This window comes from Gordionus sp. m RMFG-2023, chromosome 4 (genome assembly GCF_954871325.1).
Source record: "Gordionus sp. m RMFG-2023 chromosome 4, tfGorSpeb1-WG-v2, whole genome shotgun sequence".
NCBI lineage: Eukaryota > Metazoa > Nematomorpha > Gordioida > Chordodea > Parachordodidae > Gordionus > Gordionus sp. m RMFG-2023.
In genome coordinates, this window is record NC_088778.1 from 24,901,150 (window position 1) to 24,927,040 (window position 25,891).

Below are 25,891 nucleotides of genomic sequence, written 5' to 3' on the forward strand. Positions count from 1 at the left end.
CCGACCGAGAGTTATATATATTATTTCTTTTTTGTGTCTTTGTAGTTTATACTAGAGGTCCAAACCGAAGCCCGGCCTAGGGCGAAAAATTCTACGGGCAGCGCAAAACAATTTGTAACCCGAGCCGAAAAACATTTCCAAAAATTTGGGCATGTTCTGGAAGAGCGGAGATGCGCAGTACTTATTTCTTGCTAACCAAACCTAATAATCGGTCGACCAATAGAAATCTAGATCAGGTGACAAAAGTTATTTCGCATTGTAATGAGTTAAACCAAATCCAATTTTTATTTATGCTAATTCAAGATACATTTCTAAAAAAAATTATTGCGCGATATTTTACCATCTAGTTTAATTTATATATCTTATATAGAAAAAAAGGAATGAAGAATTAGATAATTATAAAATTTTGAAGATGACATGTCTTAAAAAAGCAGGTGTGAAAAGAATATAACAAGGATCAACAAACAACAATTAAACAAAGTGCTAAAATGTAAATTTATAGATTTTTTTTTTTAAATTTAAAAATTTGGTACTATTTAAAAATATTAAAAAAAAAAATTTGATTTTAGTAAGGATAGATATAATAAAAAAAACATAAATAAATATATGCCTTAAAGTTCTTAACGAAATTTATAGTTAATTTTTTTTTAATTGACATTTGGTGATAATGAAAAATTTCCAACAAAATATTGATATATTAAAAATTTGCAATAAAATATTGTACAAGCAAACGTCCCCCCCCCCTAGAATTTAGAGTTTGATGAAATAAATAAACTAATTGTGTTCCGTTATTCAAACCCCAGTTTTCTAAAAATGTTATTTTTATTTTAGCATTTTTACGCTGCATTTCAACCATATCTCGCCTCTATATAAATTTCAGAGACCTGTTGACCATGATCTAAGGCTGCTAAAAGGTCGAAAAAATTATAAACCCGAGAAAGACTATAAATAACAAATTCGAGCTCAGCAAAATTTTATAAAATAAATTTAATATTTGATTAACTAAATTGACAAATTACGCTATAAATAAATCTTTTAAAACTCAGGCTGGACCCTTAAAATCACAAAATTAAAATCTGAGCGGGACCTTTTAGAAAATTCAGATCAGGCTATAAATAATATCGTGTTTAGACTTTAACATGATACCCTCTACAAGTCTCTAAAAAAATTAAACATTTGGCATAAGAATTTGATGATTATTATAGTTGATCACTGCCTGCTATTATCCTTAATGGTTCAAGGTGGAAATTTACGATAAAAATATATTAGAAAAAATATAGTAAAATTTATTATTATATTATAAATATTTAATAAAATTTATTTTAAATTTAGAAAAACTTATCATTTTCCGCTAATTTTCTGTGAGTTTTTTAAAAAAATAAACAAGTTTATGTTTTAAAAAAGAGTTTTCTTTCAGGGGACAAATCTTTTCTTGCAAACAAACACTTTTCTTAAATTGGCTTGCCGTTCTGATCCTGAGCCAGTGCACAATAATGAAATTTTATGTGACAAAATGAGTTGTAACAGGTAACAGTGCAGGTAACAGTGATATATTTATTTCCTGGTATGCATCATTGAAATTATAATCGTTATTCAATTATGATAATTATAAACTTCCCACTAAATGCCCCTCCCCCTTCTTGAGAAATTTTTGTCGCATGACTATTAAGCATAGCACGATAAAACGTAAAATAGAGTAAAGAAAAAAAAAGAAGATGATTCAGCCTGAATTATAAAAAACAATTTTGTGGCTATTTTTGATAAATAATTTTAAAAGGGAAACAGATATTTTAAAATTTTGTTGAGGTCGGAGTCCTCTCCAGTCCGAAATAAATTTTAAAATCATTGGTTCACTCGGATCGGTGAGTAAAAAGTTATAAAAATGTACCAATAAAAAAAATTTTCTCATGACATAAAATAATGAATATTCCAAAAATGAGATATGGTGTTAATTGCATTTTATAAAAAAACAAAATAAATGTAATATGGTAATGAATCGTTGAATATTTTTTAAGTATTTTTTTTATATTCTCAATTTTTATTTTTAAAAGAAAATTTAGCAAATTAAATAGGAAATCGCATTAAATATAAATTATATCCTATCTAAAGTGTATATTTAGCTAGATTTGTAAAAAAAATTATATTAAAAATTTAATGTAAATTTTTTCCTTTAAAATATAAAGATTTTTGGTTTTTTTTGTCCTTTTTCACAAAAGATTCATTTATTTTTAGTTTTAGTTGTGTAATGGAGAGATTTCAGTTGTTGGTTAATAGAATTTAATAAAAATAATTCGGTAAAATTAGTATAATTATAATATGAATAAAATTATTTTAAAAAAGGTATATAATATATATAAAATAATAATAATAAAATGAAAATTTATACGCGTCAAAATGATATGAATTTTTTTATTTATTTATATTTCATTTTATTTAAAATTTCCGGACATTAAATGTGTGACAAAAAAAACAATTTTTTTTTTAAAAAAACACTAAAAATACTTTTGGCAAGGAAAATCGAAAAGTAAGGATTTTATTCTAAAAAATAATAACCTTTTATTTTTTAAAAATTGAGTGTTTTTGAATTTCAATTTTCATCGTGATATCTGCTAATGAATTCACAATGGTCCAAAAATTTGAAAACGAGGAGAAAATGAGATATTTATAAATGGCGTGGAATCTTTGTTGTACAATGATTATTTCTATTTGTTAATATTTTTAGATAAAAGGTATTATGATACTTACTCTCTCTGAAATAATTTTAACTAAGTTTTAAAGTTTGAGAAAAATCACGCCACAAAAAATAAACTTATTAGAACTCTAAATTCACAACCTAGGCGTTTTCTCAGTATTTTTATTAAATTGTAACAAAATTAAAATTAACATGATGTTAAATAAAAATAAATTTTTTTTTTACCCCACTAAATTCCAAGGTATTTTCTAAACGGGAATAGTGAAATTCGATATAAAAAAATGGAACACGAAAATAAAATTTTGAAATTCCTGATCAAATCTTGTTATAGTGACACATGGATATATTTTGATGAATTTAAAAATTATATTTCCTCCTTACCCTGAGAGATAATTTATATAAAAATGTTAGAAGCAGATATCCTCTTCCTCATTCTTTAAAAAAAAAATTAAATTAAAAAAGAATTTTTTTTAAAAAAACTAAGAAAAAAAACCCACCCATTGATTATTTATTAAATATAAATTTAAAAAAAACACATCTGTTTTTTTCTTCTAAAATAACCCAAAAGCATTATGAAATAATTTGTATTTCCAAAAAACAATACTTACGCGTCATAAAAGAAAAAAATTAAAATTTATTGAAGATGAGGTATCAATCACCTATTTGAAAGTAAACAGGTCGTTTCATCTCCTAAGTTTAATTATAAAAGCAAAAGAGGTTGAAAACCAAAACCGAAGATTTGGGAAAAATCGGTAAAAATAATAAATAAATTGGCTGATGAAGATAATATTCTCAACATGGTCGATAAAATTTTGGGAGGCTCAGGAAAAATGAATGGTCCTTTTAAAAAAAACCTGATCAAGAAAAATTGATAAAAATTAGCGGAAAAAAAGGAGATTATAAATATTGATAGTCACCTAAAATGGACTAATTTTGGGTGGTTCGGGCATATCTCCCCAATTGTTTTAGTTCTAAAAACGATTTAAAATAAATTAATATACTCTAATATTTCCAACCCAATACTTTAGAAAGGTTGGGATTTTTTAAAAAAAAATTATGACAAAAATGACTGTAGACCCCGTAATTAAGGAAATTTTTTATTAGAGACCATAAGAAGAAATTAATCTCTTTGTGAAAATGTGACATTTTTATTTATTTCTTCAAATAATTTAGAAATTTCTTATTATTTTCCCTCTTTCCTTCGTCAAACTTCTCATTTCTCAATATAATGTTTTATTAACTTTTGTTTTAAACAAAAAAAAAACACTTAAAAGAAGGGGTTAAAAAATATATTATTTTATTTTTGGCAAGAAAAAAAATTAAATAATAAAAAAAAGGTGAAACAAATTAAGAAGTTGATTAAAAAGTGATTTTTTTTTTGTTAAGCGAAAATTCGATAACCTCTTATTGTGGTGACAAAAAAAAATTGACAAAATCTTAAAAAAAATATATATATAATTTTTTTTTTATTATTTTAAATCAAATAATAAATTATTATAAGTGAAATCTGAAATGTTTTAATGAACCCGTTTAGTGATATATGGGTTCATTTAAGATAAATATAATAAATTATAATATGGGCCATATATAACTTATAATATAATTTAGAATTTACTTAATTTTTTTTTTGAAGAAAATTAGACAAAATATAATGTAAGTGTGGAGGTGAAATTTTGTTTGAATCGTGTTATGTTATGCTTTATATGTACAAACACAATCTATGTTGGTGAATAACAGTATGTCATAATGAAGTTATTTATATTTGATTTATTTCACATTTAAGCCAAGTCCTGATATGGGCATGAGAAGAATATGGTTTAGACATGGGCTATTTACCTACACCAATTACCTTGTAGTATGAATCTGAGATACTTTATTAAAATATATACGCAGTATCAAATATTAATCAATGGGGGGGGGGTGTCTGGTATTTGACCAGTTCCCTTCTATAAATATGATTAAAAAGAGTTTGAAAGTATTATTCTGAAAATTTTATCAATGTTTATTAGTGCTCAATTGTAAATTAATTTAATCGGTTTTGCAGAGAGTAGAAAGAAAAATAATTCACCCAAAGGATGAAAGCATTATCTTTGATATTTATGTCAATGATTAGTGCGTATTTCATATTTTTTAGTTCTTCATGTTAGGTAGAAGGTTTAAAAGAAAACATTATTGGCAAAATAAAAATAAATTGCCAAGTTTGATATAATTTTAGAAAGAAAATTATAAATGCAATAAACAATATGTAAGGCATGATTAATTCCTACGAATTCATCAATCAGTTCTACTAATCCATATAAAAACCAGTTATAAGTGAGATAAAATCTATGGCACACCTTAGGCTGAATCTTTATCGAATTTTAAATTAAGATTCAAAAATAAATAGAGTCTAAATATATTAAAGATTTTCCCCGATTCAAAATATTTTTAAACCTATGATATTATGATCTTTATAGTACAAATTATATTATTAATTGTTTTATTTTCCATTTTAAAAACGGGAGTTATAGGGGGGGGGGAGGTTCAACCCCAACCCTCCTTATCTACGTCATTGTGGTGTGCATATATGTGTATACAAAAATGAGTAGTATAAGTTGTTTAAAAAAATAAATCTTTATTATTACAATTTACAAAATATAAAATCATCATCTTCTATCATTAATATTTATTTGTTTCTGGCTTTCCCTTTTCCCGCAAGTTCGATAGTAGGTCCCAAATGCCAGATTGAATCCTGCAAATCTGGAACCCATACCGGAGTCAGTCCCAGCCGATTTCTAAGTCAATATTTTATTCAGAAAAATATCACGCAAGTTTAAAGATTTTGCTCATAAATAGCACAAAGGTTTGTATATCTATTAGGAACATCTCGAGGTTTGGCAATATTTTCTGCTTATAATATTGAGATAGCCGTTTTTAAAAATCTGGTTAAATCGAGCCGTTTAACAACACTAGTTGCTTGAAAAAGAAGTCGAAAATATTAGTAGCCAATGAATGTTAAAAATGATTAATTTCATCGAGTGATTTGGATTTATAAACTATTTATTGGAACAATTTAAGTGGCAGGCGAATAAAAATGTCCTGGGTAAAATACTCAGAACAATCAATTAAACTTTTTGATAAAAAAATACCCAATTTTAAGAAAATAACGATTTAATATTCAATTCGTTTCAAATAATTCAAATCGAATAGAATAGAAAACTATGCGTTTTATTACGAATCACATCATTAGACTCAAAATCCGAATTTCGACGAATTATTTGTTTAGTCGATAAATTATTTAAATAATTCGTTTTATTCGATTCGAATTATTTGTAAATAATTATTATAAATTATTTAATAAATGTAATCGATTTTTAACCTATCAATCTACCAGGTGATGCGGCGATTAACAATGCATATATCAAATGCTTGGTTCTTCTTAATTGAAATTAATTTGCTGTCAAAAAAACTAGCATGTCTTAAAAAGTTGAAATAATAGCTCGTTTCGGCGAATGCCAACATGTTAACAAGGAAAACTCATTCCTTGAAAATTGGCTTGAATTAATATGCATTTTAAATTCGTTAAAATAACTTGATAGTATATATTTTATCATCAAATTATTATAATAATTTCTTCGTAAATTATTCGATAAATAAAATGCGAATAATGCCCTACTCGATTCGTATCCAATTTTTCAATAGAATGTGAGCAATGGCTTGGGTTGTTACAGTGCATTTAGAGTTAACAAAATATAGCGCGCTATGTTTTACGACACGATAAATTCAAACGTGCCACATTTTATTAATTGTGAATGCAAGGTTAGGCATATTTTACAGACACTGAAGTATTTTGCCGAAACATCTAGGGTAGTCTGTATCGAACCATAGAAAAAGATTCTCCTACCTATCCGATCCAATTATTTATTTTGAAGATCCGATTCTGATTCAAACTTTTATTTTATAAATGATCCAAGTTAGATCCGGAAAAAAATAAATAAAAGAAAACTTAATTTTGTTAAGGTTCAAATCCGAAGAACCCAAAGAAAATTTATAAAAAAAGGTTGGGTTTATAAAAAAAACGTTTAGCGATTCAAGCTTAGTCGGGTCTTTGCCAGGTGTATATATATATATATTATATATATATATATGAGATAGTTATGATTAAATATATTGAATCGACACTTACCATATGACGCTGGATGAGGATTTACTTAATAATTAAATAAGAGGAACTAAATCAAAAATATACAAATTAGTTATTTAGATATTTTGAATACTAAAATAGAGAAAAAAGGAATATATGGCCCTATACTATAAGAAGCAGTTAAAAAATTGTGAATTTTAGTCATAGTGAAAAAAATAATTAATACATACTTCTTATGTATATTAAACAAACACTTATAAAATGTATTGATACCTTAAACGACGCGGATATAGTAAAATATGTAATATCACAAGGAAAAGAATGTTAACGAAAAAAATTCGTAACGGCGAAGAACATGAAATATATCTAGTTTAAACATGCGGGCTTAAATTTTTAAATATGACATCATCACGTTTTTGTCAAATAAATTGATATATTTTAAAATTCTTCCAAGAAACAAGGGGATAATATTTTTTATTTGTAGAATATTTTTTTTACAATAAAAAATATTAAATTTTTCTGAATTTAAATAAATTTGGGCCAAGCCGGGCAGACAATTTTTATTTTTATTTCGGGTGGGCTTTTCGGGGACCGGGCAGGGCAAATTTTTTAAAAAAAAATTCGAGCCGGGCTGGGCTTAAAAAATTAGGCCCGATGCAGATCACTAATACTCATGTCTCTGATAGAAATTGTTTTTTTCTAGAAATAGTTTATAAATTACCTTAATTAAAAATAATTCAATATTATGAATAATTTATTACTTTATTCGTATTCAAATAGTTAAAATGATTTGAATTCAAATCGAATATTTCCATTCGATTTCATTAATTTAATCCAATACTCGTAGTTATCCATTTATTTAATACTTTTGTTTTGTATACAATTATAAGCCAATTAATTAAAATAAATTAAAATTAAAATTGAAAATTTTTTTTAAAAATATTATATAATATATAATAACATAGCCAAAAAAAAATTAAAATCAAAATCTAATGTTGAGAGATAAAAAAAATTTAATTAAATTTTAATATAATTCCAAAAAAAATAAATAAAATTAAAAAAGACGCTAAACCATCAATATTTTATTTTTAAACATCAATTTTTTTAATAATAATATAATATAATTATTTTAATTTAATTATAGCTTAATAGCGATTTAATTTATGCATATTAGCCCCAAAGGAACTTGCCTAATTTGAGTATAATATTCTTAAGTCTCTAGAATAAACTTTATTTCGCTCAGGTTAAGGCATTTGCAAATAGAGAAAGTTGTTATAAAGAGACAATTTACGAGAAGAGATGTCGATCACAATTGATCTCATTTCTAGGGAATTTACCCTCAGAAGAGAGTATTCTAGCTGAGTAGGAAATAGGTTGAAAAGTCAATTTTTTTTTAAAGAGATACTCTAAAAAGTTAAATAAAATAAAAATGCTCTAAAATAAGACTAAACATGCTTTTTCTTCTAGTACTATTGGCACGACCGGGCTTAGGGCTGGACCTATTTTAAAAAATTAGATAATTATTATTATTAAAATTAATATATATATTTTTTTTTTTTAATAATTTTTTGCAATAAATAAGGCGGCGCCAAGTTTTCTTTTCAATTAAAAAAATATTAAATTTTTCTATATGTAAATATATACGAGACATCGCCGGGGTGGCCTAATGGGTAAGATGTAGGCTTGGAAACACGAGCATGAACAAGGACGCGGGTTCAATCCTGGTAAGAACCATAAAAACTTTCAAGTTTTTCTTAGATGACTGATGTGTAAAGACATATGGTATGATAAATTTCTGAGCTTAGAGATGACACCCCGGTCACCGACAGGCCTGGACAGCCGGGTGCTAAGGATACCTGTCCAATAAACAAAATGAAGGACACAAATGAAAATATGAATATGAAAGCTAGGGCGTTCCCTCCATGCGACGCGCAGGGTGTAGACCTCCATCCTGTGAAAAATAAAGTAAAGGTCAAAGCAAAGAAGACAAGACTGGCAAGTTTGAATATTGGGACGCTTAAAGGTAAGACGAGAGAATTGGCATCAATGTTGAACAAGAGAAAAGTTGATATAGCGTGTATACAAGAGACGAAATGGAAAGGACAGAAAACTTTGATGATTGGAGATGGGTATAAATTGTACTATAATGGACTTGTTAGCAATAGGAACGGTGTCGGCATCATCCTCAGCCAAGACCTAACCTCTTCAGTAGTAGAAGTCAACAGGATCTCTGATAGACTAATGAAGATAAAACTCTGCATTGGTCAATCAATAATACACATCCTATCAGTATATGCTCCTCAAACGGGTTGCAAGGAAGAAGAGAAAGATGACTTTAGAGCTATCCTTGATGAAGCTGTAATGGAAATCCCTAAGGATGACCTAGTCATAATTGGTGGTGACTTAAATGCGCATGTGGGGAAAGCAAGAGATAGCTACAAAAGGCATCATGGTGGTTTTGGATACGGAGAAAGAAATGATGAAGGAGAGCACGTACTGAAATTTGCGCAAGCCTTTGACCTTGCCTTAACCAACACCTACTATAGGAAAAAAAGACAGTCATTTAATAACATATGAAAGTGGTACTAGGAAAACACAGATAGATTACATGCTAATCTCTCGCAGAAGATTAAAAGATGTAATAGACTGCAAAGTCATCCCAGGAGAAGATATCGCCGCGCAACACAAGCTACTAATCATAGATTTACAAATCTCAAATAAATCCACTCAAAATAAGATAAAACTGGAACCATGCATCAAATGGGGCAAATTAAAAACAATAACAGATGCCTTTGCAATCAATGCAAACATTGAAACAATAAATTGCTCACAAGTCAGTGAAAAAATATGGACAGACCTTTCATCCAGATTAATAGACACTGCAAAATCGACGCTAGGCTTGACAAGAGGAGGCAACAAATCACACAAAGAACTATGGTGGTGGAATCAAGAGGTACAAACCACTATACAGGAGAAAAAAGCCCTTTATAAAATATGGTACAAATCCAAAAATGCAGATGACAAGTCAAGATACAAAAAATCCAAGAGATTAGCTACAAAGGCGGTGGCTAGGGCCAAATCTATGGCATACGATGACATGTACGAAGATCTACATACCAAAGAAGGGCAAAATAAAATATACAGATTAGCCAAACAGCGAGAAAAGAACTCTAGGGATATAAACGGAGCTCCGAAAGTAATCAAAAATAAAGATGGGAAATTGATAATAAAGGAAAAAGAAATAATGAATAGATGGAAAGAATATTTTCAGGAGCTTCTCAACTTTAATTCCCACATATTGCATCTCGACGAACACTCCCCTTGTCAAAACCTTGTACAACCTATAACAGAACAAGAAATAATCACATGCCTCAAGCATATGAAAAACAACAAAGCTAGGGGTCCAGACGATATTCCAATAGAAATAAAGCACTAGGAGATGATGGAATACATCTCCTCACAAATCTGTACAATAAAATACTTGGAAATGAAGAGGTCCCCCAAAAATGGAGGCAGAGCTATCTAGTTCCTATCTTCAAAAATAAAGGGGATCCACACAATTGTCAAAATTACAGGGGCATTAAACTAATGTCACACTGTCTAAAACTATACGAAAAAATAATAGAAAAAAGATTAAGAGATATAATCGAAATAGGAGAGACTCAGTTTGGCTTTATGCCTGGAAGATCAACAACCGATGCTATCCATGCAATTAGGCAAATGAGTGAAAAATACAGGGAAAAGAACAAAAAGCTACACATGGTCTTTCTCGATCTAGAAAAGGCCTTCGATAGAATCCCAAGAAAACTTATCTGGTGGGCGCTACGCCACAAAAAAGTTCCCGAAAAATATATAAGAATAATAGAGGATATGTATATGGGACATACAACAATGGTCCGTAGCACAACAGGTACTTCAGCAGGCTTCACAATAGCCGAAGGAGTTCATCAAGGGTCGGCTCTCAGCCCACTTCTCTTCATTACAGTAATAGATGTATTAGCACAGTCTATACCTCAAACAGTCCCGTGGAATATGATATTTGCAGATGATATTGTGATACTTGCCGAATCCAAGGATGAAATGAAAGAAAGGTTAGTGAATTGGATAAATATCCTAGAAACGCACGGATTAAAAGTAAATAGAGAAAAGACGGAGTATATGGTGATAGGAGGAGATGAAACGGAGAGTATTGATATAAATGATTGGCAGATATCCGCAATTGAAAGCTGCAAATATTTGGGCTCCACTATACAAACAAACGGCACAATAGAAAAAGAGATAAAGAATAAGATTAATCAAGGGTGGTTAAAGTGGAGATCTTTATCTGGAGTGCTATTTGACAAAAGAATCCCACACAAATTAAAGGGAAAAATTTACAGTTCCATAGTACAACCAACTATTCTATATAGTTCGGAAACATGGCCAACCAAAGAATCAGACGAGAGAAGTCTACAAACTATGGAGATGAGAATGCTGAGGATGATTGCTGGGGTAACAAGAAAGGATAAAGTGCGCAGTACAAGAATACTAAATAGTTTAAAGGTAGTGCCCATTAAGACTAAGTTAATGGTAAACAGACTTAGGTGGTATGGGCACACAATGAGAAGGTCTATGAACTACATAGGAAATAAAGTTGAAAGATTGGAAGTGATGGGCAAACGTAAAAGAGGAAGGCCAAAACTTCAATGGGGCCATAAAGTTAGAGCCAATATAAAGAAGTATAAAATAGATAAAAGAGATTGTACGAATAACATAAAGTGGAGAGAGATGTTGAAGGAGCTTACCACCAGAAAAGGTGAAAGCTAAAGAGAAAAAAAAAATATATACGAGACATCCGAGCCGACAAATCATTTTCATTTATATTTTAGGTCGAGTTTTTCGGGACAAATAAAAAGGGATCGGGCCGGACTTGGTTTGATAAATTAGACCAGACATTTTCAAAACAACTTAACAAATAAAATTATTAGACGGTGAAATATATTTTTTAATATAAATTTTTTTCTTTTTTAATATTATATTTCATATAGTTTATATTGTGACTTATTCGTATTTTATAAATTGAAATCGTTTTTAAATAATTTGACATTAAAAAAAAATAAATTAAACATATATCTTTTATGGGCTTCTTTTCCGGGAAAATAGTGGGCTCTATTAAATATTATTAAACGTAAAATTAAATAGAAAACCATTAGCCAAATCTGTTTATTACCTTTCACATATTATTATACTCCTTTTCCTACCCAACTTATTAGTTTATGTTTTACCGTTCGTTGCTTAGTACTAAAGTTAAATATAAAAGGGTGGATTCTTAAATATTTAAAGATAAAGGCATGTTTTTTTTACCTATCGTTATCTCTTACCTTGAATATATGTCAAGCGAAACTTAAAATTTTTGCCACCTTTTTGAGTTTACAAAAGCAAGCATGTAGTAATAAAAAAAAATAATATTTGCGCAAAATGTCGAAACAAAAAAAATCTATAAAATATAGGAGGTAAAAGAGCCCTTACATCAGAACCAATAGACTATATTTTAAAATAAAATATTCAAATAACCATTTTAAAAATAATTATTCATGTTTTGGGGACACTTGTAGTCCCACCACTTATTATAGAATGAGTTTTTATTATATTATAATTTGATTGAAATATTATGGTTAATATATTATATTATAAATTATTTTTAATAAAAAATATTTGAAGAAAAATGTATTTTTTAGATATTTTGATTCTATAACAATGTGCCATTATCATTTTGATTTTATTGGTAAAGCACAAGATAGATTTTAGCATATTTTAAAGTTTAGTTTTAATTTTTGATGTTAAAAATAAAAGTTAAAGCATGGGCAAAGAAGTTTGAAATTTAAATTTTCCATCATATTATGAACACAATTATATCATAAGCCTATCCAGAAATTTTCCATAAGAGGGGTTGGCACACTATTAAGTGGGGTTTTCCGCCATAAATCTTATTGTAGACCATTTACTGTATACCTTTATCTATGCTATATTTGTATAAAAATAATTTTGGTTTCACTATTTTTTAAAAATGTTTATTTTTTAAAAAAAATTGAATTATAGTCGTTATATTTAAAAAATTACTAATCTTTTACTTATTTTTCTTTTAAATAATTATTTTAAAAAAATATGTAGCTAGAGAATGCTTGATGTTTGATGAAGGATAAGAACTTCTCATAATCATTATTGTTAATAGGCAAAGACTTCTACACCCCCCCCCCCATCAAAGCCAATGATGCCCCTTAATACACCTTCCCCTCTGACCATGAAGACACTGAAACTCTATATTTGATAAAATAAGTGTACATTTTAATGGTGTGTTAAGGGACAAATCAGTGTAATTCTTCCTTTTTTCATATGAATTTAAAATAATAAGAAATGTTCTTAAAAAAATCAGTAGATAAGGGAAATATTTATCATTAATTTCTTACATTTTGTAATAAATAGAATAAAATATTTAAATTTAGTGCATAAAAATAGAGAGAGAGAAAAAAAAATATTTTGAATTTAAGATTTCTTTCCTATCTATATATTTATTTATTTTTCTGGCAGCGGGTCTGCCCTAAGTTTGAAAATATTTTTGTCACCGGACGGTGCCAGGCTCGGGCCGAAAAACTCCGATTTTGCAGGTATCTAATGCAAAATTTAATACCAGAAAAATCAATATTTATGGAGTATACCTTTATTTTTATGACAATTTTTCATCTTTCAAAGATTATATAAAAATTATTCCTCAAATCTCAACAAAATGATTTTATATGAAGATTATTAAATTCATAAAATTGTTGTCATCGATTTTCATTTAAATCATCAAAATTATCTGCCCAAGGCCAATATTTATTTTAGGGTAACTCATTAGAGGTCAACATCACTTGGTCGGAGTCGGGCAAATTGTTAAACTATTTCTTACTGGTCAGCCTTGGCCGAATAATTATGGGTCGATTGAGAACCCGGATAAAAAATTTCATGGGAGGGTTCGTGCGACGCTTAACCTCCTGTACTCATTTTATAATGGGTATTTTAAGTATTTATTAGGTAAGTTAATAAGCCCGATTTGGAGTCAAATCTCGAGGCTTATAAATATTATTTTGACTAAAATCTTAATCGGTTCGTTTTCAAAAATCGATCCGAATCTGGCTTTTTAGCAACCCCATTATTTATAAAGATGGCCGCCAATATTTTCAAAGTGGTAAAAAAATTGTGATTGACATGAAGCTCAAACATATATGGTGGCCAATAATATTTGAAATCTTGTAACTGGGTATTCATCTAATAATGGGTATCCACCTCATGATACATATCCGTTAAAAACAAATACCTTGCAAAATAAATACGGTTTTCAGTATTCCTCTCATCACGGTACGCCGAGTCTATGCCTGCGGACCGGTTGGGCTCTACTATTCACCATGAATGATGCACAATCAAAGTGGTGACGAGTAAGATAAAATCAGTCGAATCTAAACTCAGAAAACACTGCAGTTTAAAATAATTAGAATTTGGGATAACCATTTTGGGAGAGCGGACTTCCTGCTTCATATGGTGCTCTATAGTGAGTCCCAAAATCATTAGCTCAAAGGAATAAGGGAGCTACTTTTGACATAAGTTTAGCAAATAGTTAATTATTATATATTTCTCTTTTGGCTCCTCCCTCTCCTTTCCGAAAAAAATCAGATAAAAATCAAAAAAAGATTTTAAATATTTTCTCAAAAAAAAACACCAAAATCATATTAAAATATAATATAAAAATAATATAGATGATATTAGTAAATAATAATTGTGAAATTTGTTTGAAACGAAGTAATTTATAATTTCATTTTTTTCTTATCTGATTTATTTTATTTTTATTTTTTAAATAAATAAAGTTATGTTAATATATATTTTTGGAAAAAAAAATTTTAAAAAATAAAATTATAAATTATATATAGATATAGATATATAATATACAAACTTGTCAAATTCGAACAAATTATTGGGATGGAAAATTAAATGCTCAAGTTGGAAAGCTAGTCTTAGATCAGATCAGATTATAGAGATTTACTTCAATAGAATTAAAAGAAAGACAAGGTTTAAAATTTTTTTAAATTCCCATATACCCAGTTTATATATTAACCAGAAATAATAATAAAACTTTCAAATTTTCCATTTTATTTTTTCGAATTAAAATTGTATATAATTTTTTTTAACTATAGTTATAAAATATGCTGTTTATTTTTAAAATATTATAATATAAATGATAATGAAAGATAGTAATCTCGTTTTTTAAAAAAAAAAAATTAAATATTATAATAAATTATTTTAAACTTAGACTAGTAATTAGAATTTATAATTGGTGTCAGTAAACGGCTCGATTTTTAAAAACGGGTAACCTAATATTTTATCCAAAAAATATTACGGCCTAGAGATTTCGCTCATAGATGGCAGAAAGGTTTGGTCATCTATTAAATAAACCTCGAGGCTTCCATAATATTATTTTATCTAAAATCTTTATTTAAAACGGGTTAAATCGCGCCGTTTAACAACACTATTTATAATATGTAATTTATTGCTTACTGAGCTTAGAATTATAGTGTTCCAAATCAATTTTTCCAACTTTACAAGCGAGGACTTTTAAAAATTTACCTCTTGTATTTTCATTTAAGGAATTATTCTTCTGGATGCCCAAAATATATTATAAGCAAATTATCACAGATCTGAATAATATAGTTTTCCTAGAAATACATTTTTTTTGGATTTGTAAGGCATTATTTGGGTAGATTTATAAAAACGGCCCGATAAAACTTTAGCCAAATAATTGTAAACCTGCAGATTTTGGGTATAGATAGCAGAAAGATTTGACCCCAGGCATTGGCCCATCCTAAGCAATTACTTTTTAAAATTTGAATGGGGGTATTTTTTTTAAAAAATTTTATTTTATCTTTTTAATTTTATTTCAATTCCTGTTTTACCAGACACATCCATAAACAAAAGATTTATTGTCTTATAAAATTATTTTTCCAATTTCAAAATATGCCCCAAAATATTAATCCAAAAAAAATACAAATGCTTAATTACTTGGGCACGGCATAATATAAGAGATGATATATGGATAGACCTTATTAAAAAAGAAATGGTGGGCTAAATTTTAGCGATATAAAGAAATACCTTAAAATAGTAGTTATTAAAAAAATTATTAAACTAATTACAGATTTCAGAACCTCTCCTCAACTTGTATATTCAAAAAAAAATGAAGAAAAAAGAAGGGAGAAAAAAAGGGATTATAATCCAAATTATATTCTAATCTATTGTCGTGTTTAGTTTGAAGGGTAGAGATGTAGCTTAAAAGTATCATTTATTTATCAATGTTTTTAAAAAAATATTTCCTTATCAATAAAGTGGTCATTTTGTCTAAATAAACAATGGATCAGGAAAAATAAAACTATTACTAATGTTGTGTAGTTGTGTGTGTGTGCTGTGCTGTGTAAAGAAAAACATATTTCTTATAAACTTTTTTTTATATTGTGCATGGAGTAGAAAAACTTTGGATAATTATCGGACAGCCGTAAGGCCAAATCCCGGAAAAATTCGGTCCGGATTTAAAAGATTGCAAACTTGGACTGGGCCTAAAAGTTAATTTTTTTTCTATACTCGGATAATAATTATTTAGTTTGGAAAATGGAAAATCATATAATGGACCGTTCAACCTTCATTTATTTACCTTTCATATATTTGCGATTTCCCTTTGAAATAATATACAAAATACAGCCCAAATTATTCAAAATAACGAGATTTTAACGATTGCATGCCAGACCAGGTTGTGAAATAAACAAAGTAGAAATCTGTGCCGGTCTTGAAATTAAAAATAAGCAGGAATAATGTTATTAAAATACCTAACCTTAGCCAACTAACCTGTAAAATCCTTCGCAATCTTTAGGTTAAGAGAGATTAAGTCATATTTTTAGGCTAAAATTTGGCTATAGGATGGAATTATAAAAGTAAATGATATACCAATAAACACTACTTGGGGGGTTAAAAAAAATTAAGATTTGGCTGGACGCGGGTCCGATATTTATCAAAGAATGGTTACCAAAATTTTTTTTTTATATAATCAGGGCTATTATTCTCTATATTTGTATGATATTTAGATATTTCTAATTCTCATCTTATGGCCGTTCCTCTCTTAATCATTCATATCGTTATTTTCAAAAGAGCGAAGAATAAAAATTACTATATTAAATTTTAAATATTCTTTATTATATTTACATGGTTTAATTTAGTAACGAGATTTCAATTAAACAAATTGAAATTGTTGTCCTTTCTTTTCTTACTTCCTTCCTTCCTTCCTTCCTTCCTTCCTTCCTTCCTTCCTTCCTTCCTTCCTTCCTTCCTTCCTTCCTTCCTTCCTTCCTTCCTTCCTTCCTTCCTTCCTTCCTTCCTTCCTTCCTTCCTTCCTTCCTTCCTTCCTTCCTTCCTTCCTTCCTTCCTTCCTTCCTTCCTTCCTTCCTTCCTTCCTTCCCTTCCTTCCTTCTTCCTTCCCTCATCATAATCATCTTTCTATCAATTATTTACAAAAAAAGATGAAAAAAATTTAGATATTATAAAAATAGCTAATTTAAAATATTTTTTTACAATTTTTATTTTACTTTTATTTAAATTCCGATGGGAATCAAATTTTGGTAAAATATTTACATTTTATTAATGTAAATTTTTACATTATAAAAAGAACATTTATAAATAAAATGTTTTTTATAAAAACCATTTTTGATAAAAGAAATTGAGCCACATACATAAAATATAAATAATAAATACATTTTGTCTAAAATTTATTTCAAAATGCCCAGCAATTCCAAAATGTTGAAACATCTCAAAAATAAATAATTCGACAAAATCGACTTTTAATGATATTTGATAAGTTTAAAAATTTTGATAAATTTTGCTTCAATTTTTGATTCGTAAATAATCAATATGTAAAAATTTAAAAAAATCATGAAAAATTCAAGTCAGAAATCGAAAATTAAATTAGGATCTGATGCAGAATAGAAAATTATTGTTCAGAGTTGAACAACTTAAAGTAAAAAAAAATCCAGTTTAAATTCAGAAAATAATTCTGACTATAGTTCTAAACATTTGACCTGGTTTCGAATTTCGGCTAGTGTTAAACTGTTGACAAATGATTAAACTAAAATGAATCACCCTTGTTAAGAGGGGTGAAGTAATATACACTTCAAATTATTACAGCGAGGAGTGATTCACCCCCATTCCCATAAGTTATACTCCTATATCATTTTCGAAAATGTGAAATGTTTAATGAAATTAAGAACTGATTGTTCATTGGAGATTTTTAAATTGAGTTCTGAATCTTGTTATTAGAAATTTTAAGAGGTGCTGGTTTTCTAAATTAATTGCGATTCCGTGAGTCTCGGGTTCTTGTTCCATTTTTTTTATTATTATTATTAATATTACAGAAATTTATAAAAAAGCATTCTAAAATTTTGGATTTTTAAGAATCGCGAATAAAAAGATCAATGTGGGAAAAGGTTACATATAAACTGGAATATCATAAGCTGATATTATATATTATAGGAGTAAAGTTAGTAACAACTGGGCCACTTATTATTATTTTTTTATAATAATGGCCCAGTCCGCTACTACCAATATATTTTATAATAAATAAAGTATAATGATAAAAATGTTACCCAATTTTTTTTTTTTAAAGTGTACAGAAAATGAGAATCAATATTTAATATATGAACAATACAATCGAGAATTTCTGGGGCTATTTGTAAAATAAATCTTTTCTCGTTTGTAATATTTGTCATGATCCCAAAGGGATATTTTTTAAAAAAAATTAATTGTAATTTAAATTTTTGAATATTTAAAATTAGAAAAATTTAATGTGAATTTTATTATTCTTAAATAATATTTTTTTAAAAAAAAAACCAAATCAATAAATTAAGGTTTTATCATTTTTTTTTCGTTTAAAAATTATCATTCAAGCTTGAAAAAAAATGGATTTTTAAAATTTTTAAAAAATATTCAAAATTTACAAAAATTTACTAATTTTTTTTTTAAAAATATATTTTAAATAAATTTTATTATTTTTTATTTTATTTTTTTATTATTTGTTTTAAAAAAAATAATAAAACATAACTTAAAAAAAATATAAAAATTAAATAAAATAAATAAATTTATTCAGAAAAAAAATTTTTATTTAAGCCAGACAAAATTTTATTTAAAATTTTTTTTTAATAATTTTTCAAAGTCTTGGAGACATTTTTTTTTTAAAAAAAAATGTTTTATCTTTGTTTTTTGACAATTTTTTTTGTTTAAAAAAAAATTATAAAAAATAATATATAGCCGATTATCGATAGAGATAATAATAATAATTCACAAGAAAACCTCCGTAATTGGGGTTAAGTTTTGGTCAACATAGAAAAAATATATTATATATATAAATTTAAATATGACTTTAGCGGATAGGCCAATCAAATGAATTCAGTCATGAATGCGAATAGTGAAATATTTGTATTCGAAACTTTTGAAAGAATTGAATAATTTACTATTCGTAGATCTCGTTTGGTATAATTAGGAGGAGTAAATGATTAGATTCGTTCAAAAGAATCGAATACGAATAATTCATTATTCTATTTATATTCGTTTTTGAATAGGCATTGATTCCAGTATCGTAGAATTCATTTAATTACATAAGATCCTGTTATAATACTTGGAAATGGCTCAATTTGATCGATAGGAAGAAAAATAATTTCATTAAAGCGAAAGATTTTTTGAGGAGGATTGACAAGAAATCGATGGATTAAACCTTGCTTATTCATTGAAACATCCTGTAAAACCCTCTAAAAAATCTCATTTTTGAAAATTTTAGTTAGAATTCTTTTTTTTGCAAAGAATTATTCTTCCCCCCCCCCTCCCCTTATAACGACAACACGGCCTAAATGTCATATATATATATATGTGTATATTATATAATATAGAAAATCTTATGACTATTTTTCCATTATATATATCTTTAAAATATTTGTTAATTATAAATTTTAAATAATTATATTGAAACAAACATGTACCAGTGTTCGGATAAAAATAACATTTCACGTTTGCTTTGGACAAGCCTATGAATACATTTTGCATTTTTATATTTCATATTAGTGAGCTTAGCTAAAATAGTATGGCCAGTCAATACCAGACATACAAAATTATCTTTTATTTATAATGATAAGGTGAAAACAAACGATTATAGATATAGATATAATTTTGACTGTAATATTATTTTATAGATAAATGTTCGGGTTACACTTCAATGTTAAGTTTATTTGATTATATGACATACTAAAAAATATGGCTAATTATCTCCCTTCTCCCTATTATCGAATGTAAAAAAAAAATTTTTCTACTCTGCCAAAGGTCTTCAAAAAAGGCCTAAAGCCCTCCAATATAATTTATTGTGAATTAAGTTAAAAAGCCACACAAATCCCTTCCCCTTTCCCTACCCTGGATATGCTTATGTTATTTAAATTTTTCAAATGATTAGAAACGAATTAGTGTAAACATTTATAACCAAGCCAGGATATTGTTATGGAGAATAACTCAAATTCGTTCTTTTATCTTTAACTTCATTATTTTCATACTCTTTCATTCATAAAATTACCACTTTACTAACAGAGTTTTTTCATTCATCTCCTTTTATCTTCATAATCCTAGAAGTTTTAACTCAAATAATTCATAGATAATCGCTGAAGGAAGGTATATTATATATTGAAGTTAATCAAATTACAATTTCATAGTTCAGGATGGGTTATAAACGAGATAAGAACGAGAGACAGGCTTAATCATGTGATTCCTATCAGGAATGCTCAATTGAAGAATCACTCCTCACAATTTAAATCCCTATTGCTCTTAAATGTTTTAACATATTTTTTTTTGAATATTCACTATTTATTCATATCGATTTTTCTTTATTTTGTAAAAAAAAAGATAAAAAAAAATTGGGAAAGGGAAATAAAATGTCCAAAAATAAATATAAATTAAATTTTGAAATATAAATATTTAATATTTGTTTCAAATGTAAATTATTAATACAAAGTCCGAAGAATTCGAGACTCGCCATTTTTATATTTGTTAAAGTAAGCAAAATGGCGTGCATAATTTGCCAGAAAATTTAACTTCCTCGAGGTGGCCTAATTTATAAAGAAAATTGGAAATAATAAAGCCCTGTCAGACTCTAAAAAATATGGAGTATTTAAAAAAATATCGATTATGGTCCAACTCAAGATTATTTTTAATCACATGACCTTTCAGAATTGACAATTTATTTAAAAATATGATTTTTCTTAAACGGTTTTTAATATATCTTAACCCTAGCCCATATCTCTCAAACCTTTAATCCTATATATACTTGTTTATCTTTAAACATATTCAATTAAAAAATTTCTTGATTTGCCGATTCCTTGAGTTGGCTTATTATCAAAAAATTGGCTTTGGCTAAAATTTTTTAAATCGCGCAGGATAGTGAAAGCTTAAAAAAATTATAAAACATAGAAATATGAGAGCAGCAGATATCAATTAATCAGTTGGAAGATTTATATTCATTTATACTGTTCATATTTTCAATTTTCTTTTGAAACAATTTATAAAATAAAATCATATTATAAAAATAACAAAATTTAAAAAAAAATATCGGGTTGAGCCTTGAATGAAAATTATCTAAATCAGGGCCGTATATTTGCAGGTCTCTGATTAAAAAAAAGATGATAATTAGAAATCCTCTGGGATTGAGATAACGCAATTAGTAATTGTTTCTATTTAATATTATAAAAATGAGTTATAATTTTTGCAATTAAAAATTTCGGGCCGGGTTTAAAAATAAATTGAATTTGCCTCGTGTATTGGGATATGAAATCTACGGGCGTTCTGAATATCTCAACTAAAAATAATTAATTGAAAGCAAAATATAAATTTAGAAAGTCTGATTAGTGTATTCCAGCGCATATAAAGTAAACCTACCCTATAAATTTCAGACAATTCTTACGATTAAAAATTGTGTGTATCTTTATTTATAAGAAAAATATTTATAAAAATGAATCGAAATTAAATGTAGTTTAAAAAAAGGCGGTAAAATTGTCTAAAATTCACAGAGTGGATACTCTACAAATGCTAGAATATATTTTCGAGCAAATCAGATTTTTCAAATTTAAAAATCGTCCACAGTTAATGATTTAAAATTAGGATATTCTTAATCCCCATGAATTCCACATCCCAATACGACATATATATATATTATATATATAGTATATAATGAACCAGATTGGAGTTTGTTTTCTTTGCTAACTATTAAGATCAAATCTTATAAATACCCCTATTTTATTGGAATGAAAATGAATCTTTCTAAAAAAATATGACATCTATTTCCTATATAAATTTAATCTATGAAAACTTGAAATTTTTAATTAGCACTAATAAATTGCTTGTTATAAATTGGGTATTAAATTAATCAAATAAATTTAATATTGGTAAAGTTGATATAATTTTAATCACGAGATGGCGTTATTGCTATTATCTCTTTTTTTGATATCATACAATAAGAGGCGTGCAGTGCACCCACCCCCTTCATAGTAAAAATATTTGAAAAAATATATAAGGTTTTCATGAATTGTGCATTGCAAAGTATTCTATTTCAAATAGATTATATTCTATTTTAAATTATACCAAAAAAGCTAAAATTAATTTAACCTTAATTATTGATGGATACACAAATAATTTTATCAACCAATAAATTATATTTAATATATCTCCATTAATAACTAATGATTAGGCAAATTTTCTAGAGTGTATAAAATGTTCAGATATCCAAAAAGATATAATTTGCTGAATAGAATAATTTCTACGACTTCCAAAAACATGCTCTACAAGATGGAGCATTCGACATCAGTTATATCATTTTTGTTTGTAGAAGCAGCCTATTTTGTGAATACCTTTAGAGAAATATTAAGTTGGTCTAAATCAAATATTTTATAGGGCAGATACATTATTAGCTTCAATACCACAGCAGTATTTGCTTTTAAATATTTTATACTTTCCAATATTTTATTATTTATGTTCGAAATTGTTTCCATTATACTTTTGGATCAAAACCCTATACTACATTAGATATTCACCCCATGCGTAATCTCAATAGCTCCCCATAAGTCTTAGGTCAAATGTGAAATCCTTTTATTTTTTTTTAAAAAAATAAACCAAATATATTAATATAATTTTAATATGTGAGTACCGATATTCATTATATCGACTTTGGAGAATACTATGAAAGTTTCACTGTGTATTAAAGTTGACTAATTTTTATATCAAAGACTGCCATTATCACTTTTTAAAAAATAAAATAAATATTCTATACTATAATATTTAAGAAAAAAAATTGTATTAGATTAGGTAGGTATATATTTATATATAATGTTTTATTAATAAATTTTTAAAAAGGTAAGAAAAGAAAAAAATTTATATATCATTACATTTTATAATATACAAAAATGGGTGAGATATATATCTGTAAAATGTCAAAATTAGTATAAATATATAATGCAAATTTAAATTATATTGCCAAATATATCTAAAAAAAAGGAATAAAAATATTGTAATATATTATAATGATACTCGGGCTTGACAATTTTGTTAAAATTGTTATTATAAGCGTGATAAAAGCATTTTTTTGATATGGTGGACACTAGACAGGTCAGGCAAATTTAATTTTCATTTTATCTGAGATTTAATTAGTCGAAATACGTATTAAACTTGTTTCGAACATGGCCTCTACCTAGGAAAAAAAAGTATAGATCTTAGATTAAACATCATTTCTCTCTTCAAAATTTTATACTACTTTTACACTAATGTGGGCTCAATATAATGAAAGTAAGAGCTATTGAATTTATAACTTTAATTTAATTGAAAGCTCATGGTAAAAATTATACTTTGATAAGATTTATTAGAACACCCTCTTAGTTATCTAATAAAAACAGCATTTGAAACCCCAAAAATCTTGAACAAAAAATGATTGAAGATCAAAAAAAATTTATTTTTTAGAGATATCATAAAAGATTTTTTATGCATAAAAATCACAAAAATATTTATTTATAAAAGATTTACAAAAATTGATTTTGGAATTTTAGGTAAAATTTAATCAAAAAAATATTCATGCTTTGTTCATTATCAAAAAAAATTTCTTTAAAAAAAAATAGATTAAAAATCTCTGAAATTTTTTATTTTGAAGAGCATTTCTAACTCTAAACAACCTAGTTAAGATTTAATAAAATTTATTAGAAACCCTCCTAGTGACGTGATTGAAAACTATATATTAAATGAACTTAAAAACGTAATTAATATCTTCAACATAAAGTTCTAAGACGTTATGTATAAAGATGACAGTTCGGCTTGGGTAGATGGTATGGTTTTAAAACGAAAATACTTTCAGTAATATTAGATCAAAAGAATTTGAAGTGAGTTATCATGGTGAACACATTGCGGATTTTAAAATGAAGAAGAAAATTTAACCAGAATCTCACATTATCATGGAGGACCAAGTAAGCGGGTTGCGAGTGAGCCACAGTGACTCCAGGTCGTTAAAATTTACATGTTTTATGTGGCCTTAAATTTTGTTTCTTATGCATTTAAAAGTGATTGTAATTTTAATATATTCTTACTAATATTTATTTTAAACTGCTTATTCTTTGAATCCCATTCTAAAAATGATGAACCTAATTCGTTATTTAATGATTTTTTTTAAAGCAATAAGTAGATAGATTTTTAAAGGGCCGTTAGAATCCCAAAGATCGTAATAATAAAACATATTTATGAGTAGGGGAGGGGGTGGGGGTTGATGCGGAGATAATTAAATTATCCTTTTTCTATTTTAAAATAAAATCAAAAAAAATTTTATGATAAAATGAAATAAAACGAAAAATAAAATAAAATAAAACAAAATATCGAAAAATAAAATAAAATTTAAAATAAAACGCGATTTTTAAAATTTTCTACATATTCTTTTTCAAGTATAAAAAAAAAATTCTTTAAAAAAACATTTGAATAAATAAAATAAAAAATTATAAAAATTCCCTCTTTTATTTCTTCTTCTTTTCTAGGGTAAATTATTTTAAATAAATTTTTGTCAACTTTTATAAAATCAATTAATAAAATAAAAACTTAAGTGATTCTTCATAATAATTATTTTATATAATTTAAAATAATTTTATTTTTTAAAAGAAAATTTTAAAAGGAAAATTTTAAATAGATAATATATATTTTATCATATATATAAAGTCTTAAAGTGTTCCAATTAATTGCTAAAAATATATTAATTTTTCCTTTAATCAAAAAAAAAATCATTTTAATACGTTTATCGGTTTAATTAAAATGCATCAAACATTTTGTAATTTGAGAAGGTCCATCTAGTAGGGTATGAATTTAAGTTGTATTTTTTTTAAAATTAAGGACCAGACTCAAAATCCATTATATTGTTTGGGGTTATAATCTGTTTTATTTAATTTAAATATTAATTAGCATTGTAATTTTTTTTGTTTTTATTTTAGCTTTTCGAGTGATAAGCTTCTACAATATCCCTTTCCGTTTTATATTATTCATACAATCCATTTTATTCAGCTTATTGCGTGATATTGGCTTTAACTTTGTAAGCGCATTGGAGTTTTTCATCTCTTACATTTATCTATCACTTCTAGACTCTTAACTTTGTTTCCTATATAATTTTTAGGCCTCCTTATCGTGTGTCTATACCATCTAAGTCGGTTCACCATTATCTATGATTTAATGGGTTGCTACTTTTAAACTTCCTAGTATATTTGTATTTCATACTTCCCTTTTATTTCATATCACTACTTGTTACCATTCTCAGCATTCTCATTTCCATTGTCTGCAACTTTTGTCTTTGTGTTGCCTTGTCAGTTGGGTTGTGCTATGGAACTCTATATTTTCAATTTGTGAGAAATTCTTTGTCAAAGAGTACTCCAAATTTCTACAACTCATGGTTTATTTTATATTTTATTTCTCTTTCGATTGTGTTCTTACTT

General features: G+C 26.9%; 1 protein-coding gene across 4 annotated transcripts in view; it reads right to left on the reverse strand.

The window, feature by feature from the left end:
• The window catches only part of LOC135928180 (uncharacterized), a 48,771-nt gene that overhangs the window by 12,511 nt on the left and 10,369 nt on the right, over positions 1 to 25,891 (reverse strand). Inside the window, exon 1 of one of the 4 annotated variants that reach the window (XM_065464556.1) lies at positions 18,503 to 18,652. The exons of the other annotated variants lie outside the window; for them this stretch is intronic. The gene's annotated coding sequence lies outside the window, so the exon portion shown is untranslated. Of the gene's footprint in view, positions 1 to 18,502; positions 18,653 to 25,891 lie in introns of those variants that run through there. 4 annotated transcript variants of the gene reach the window in all.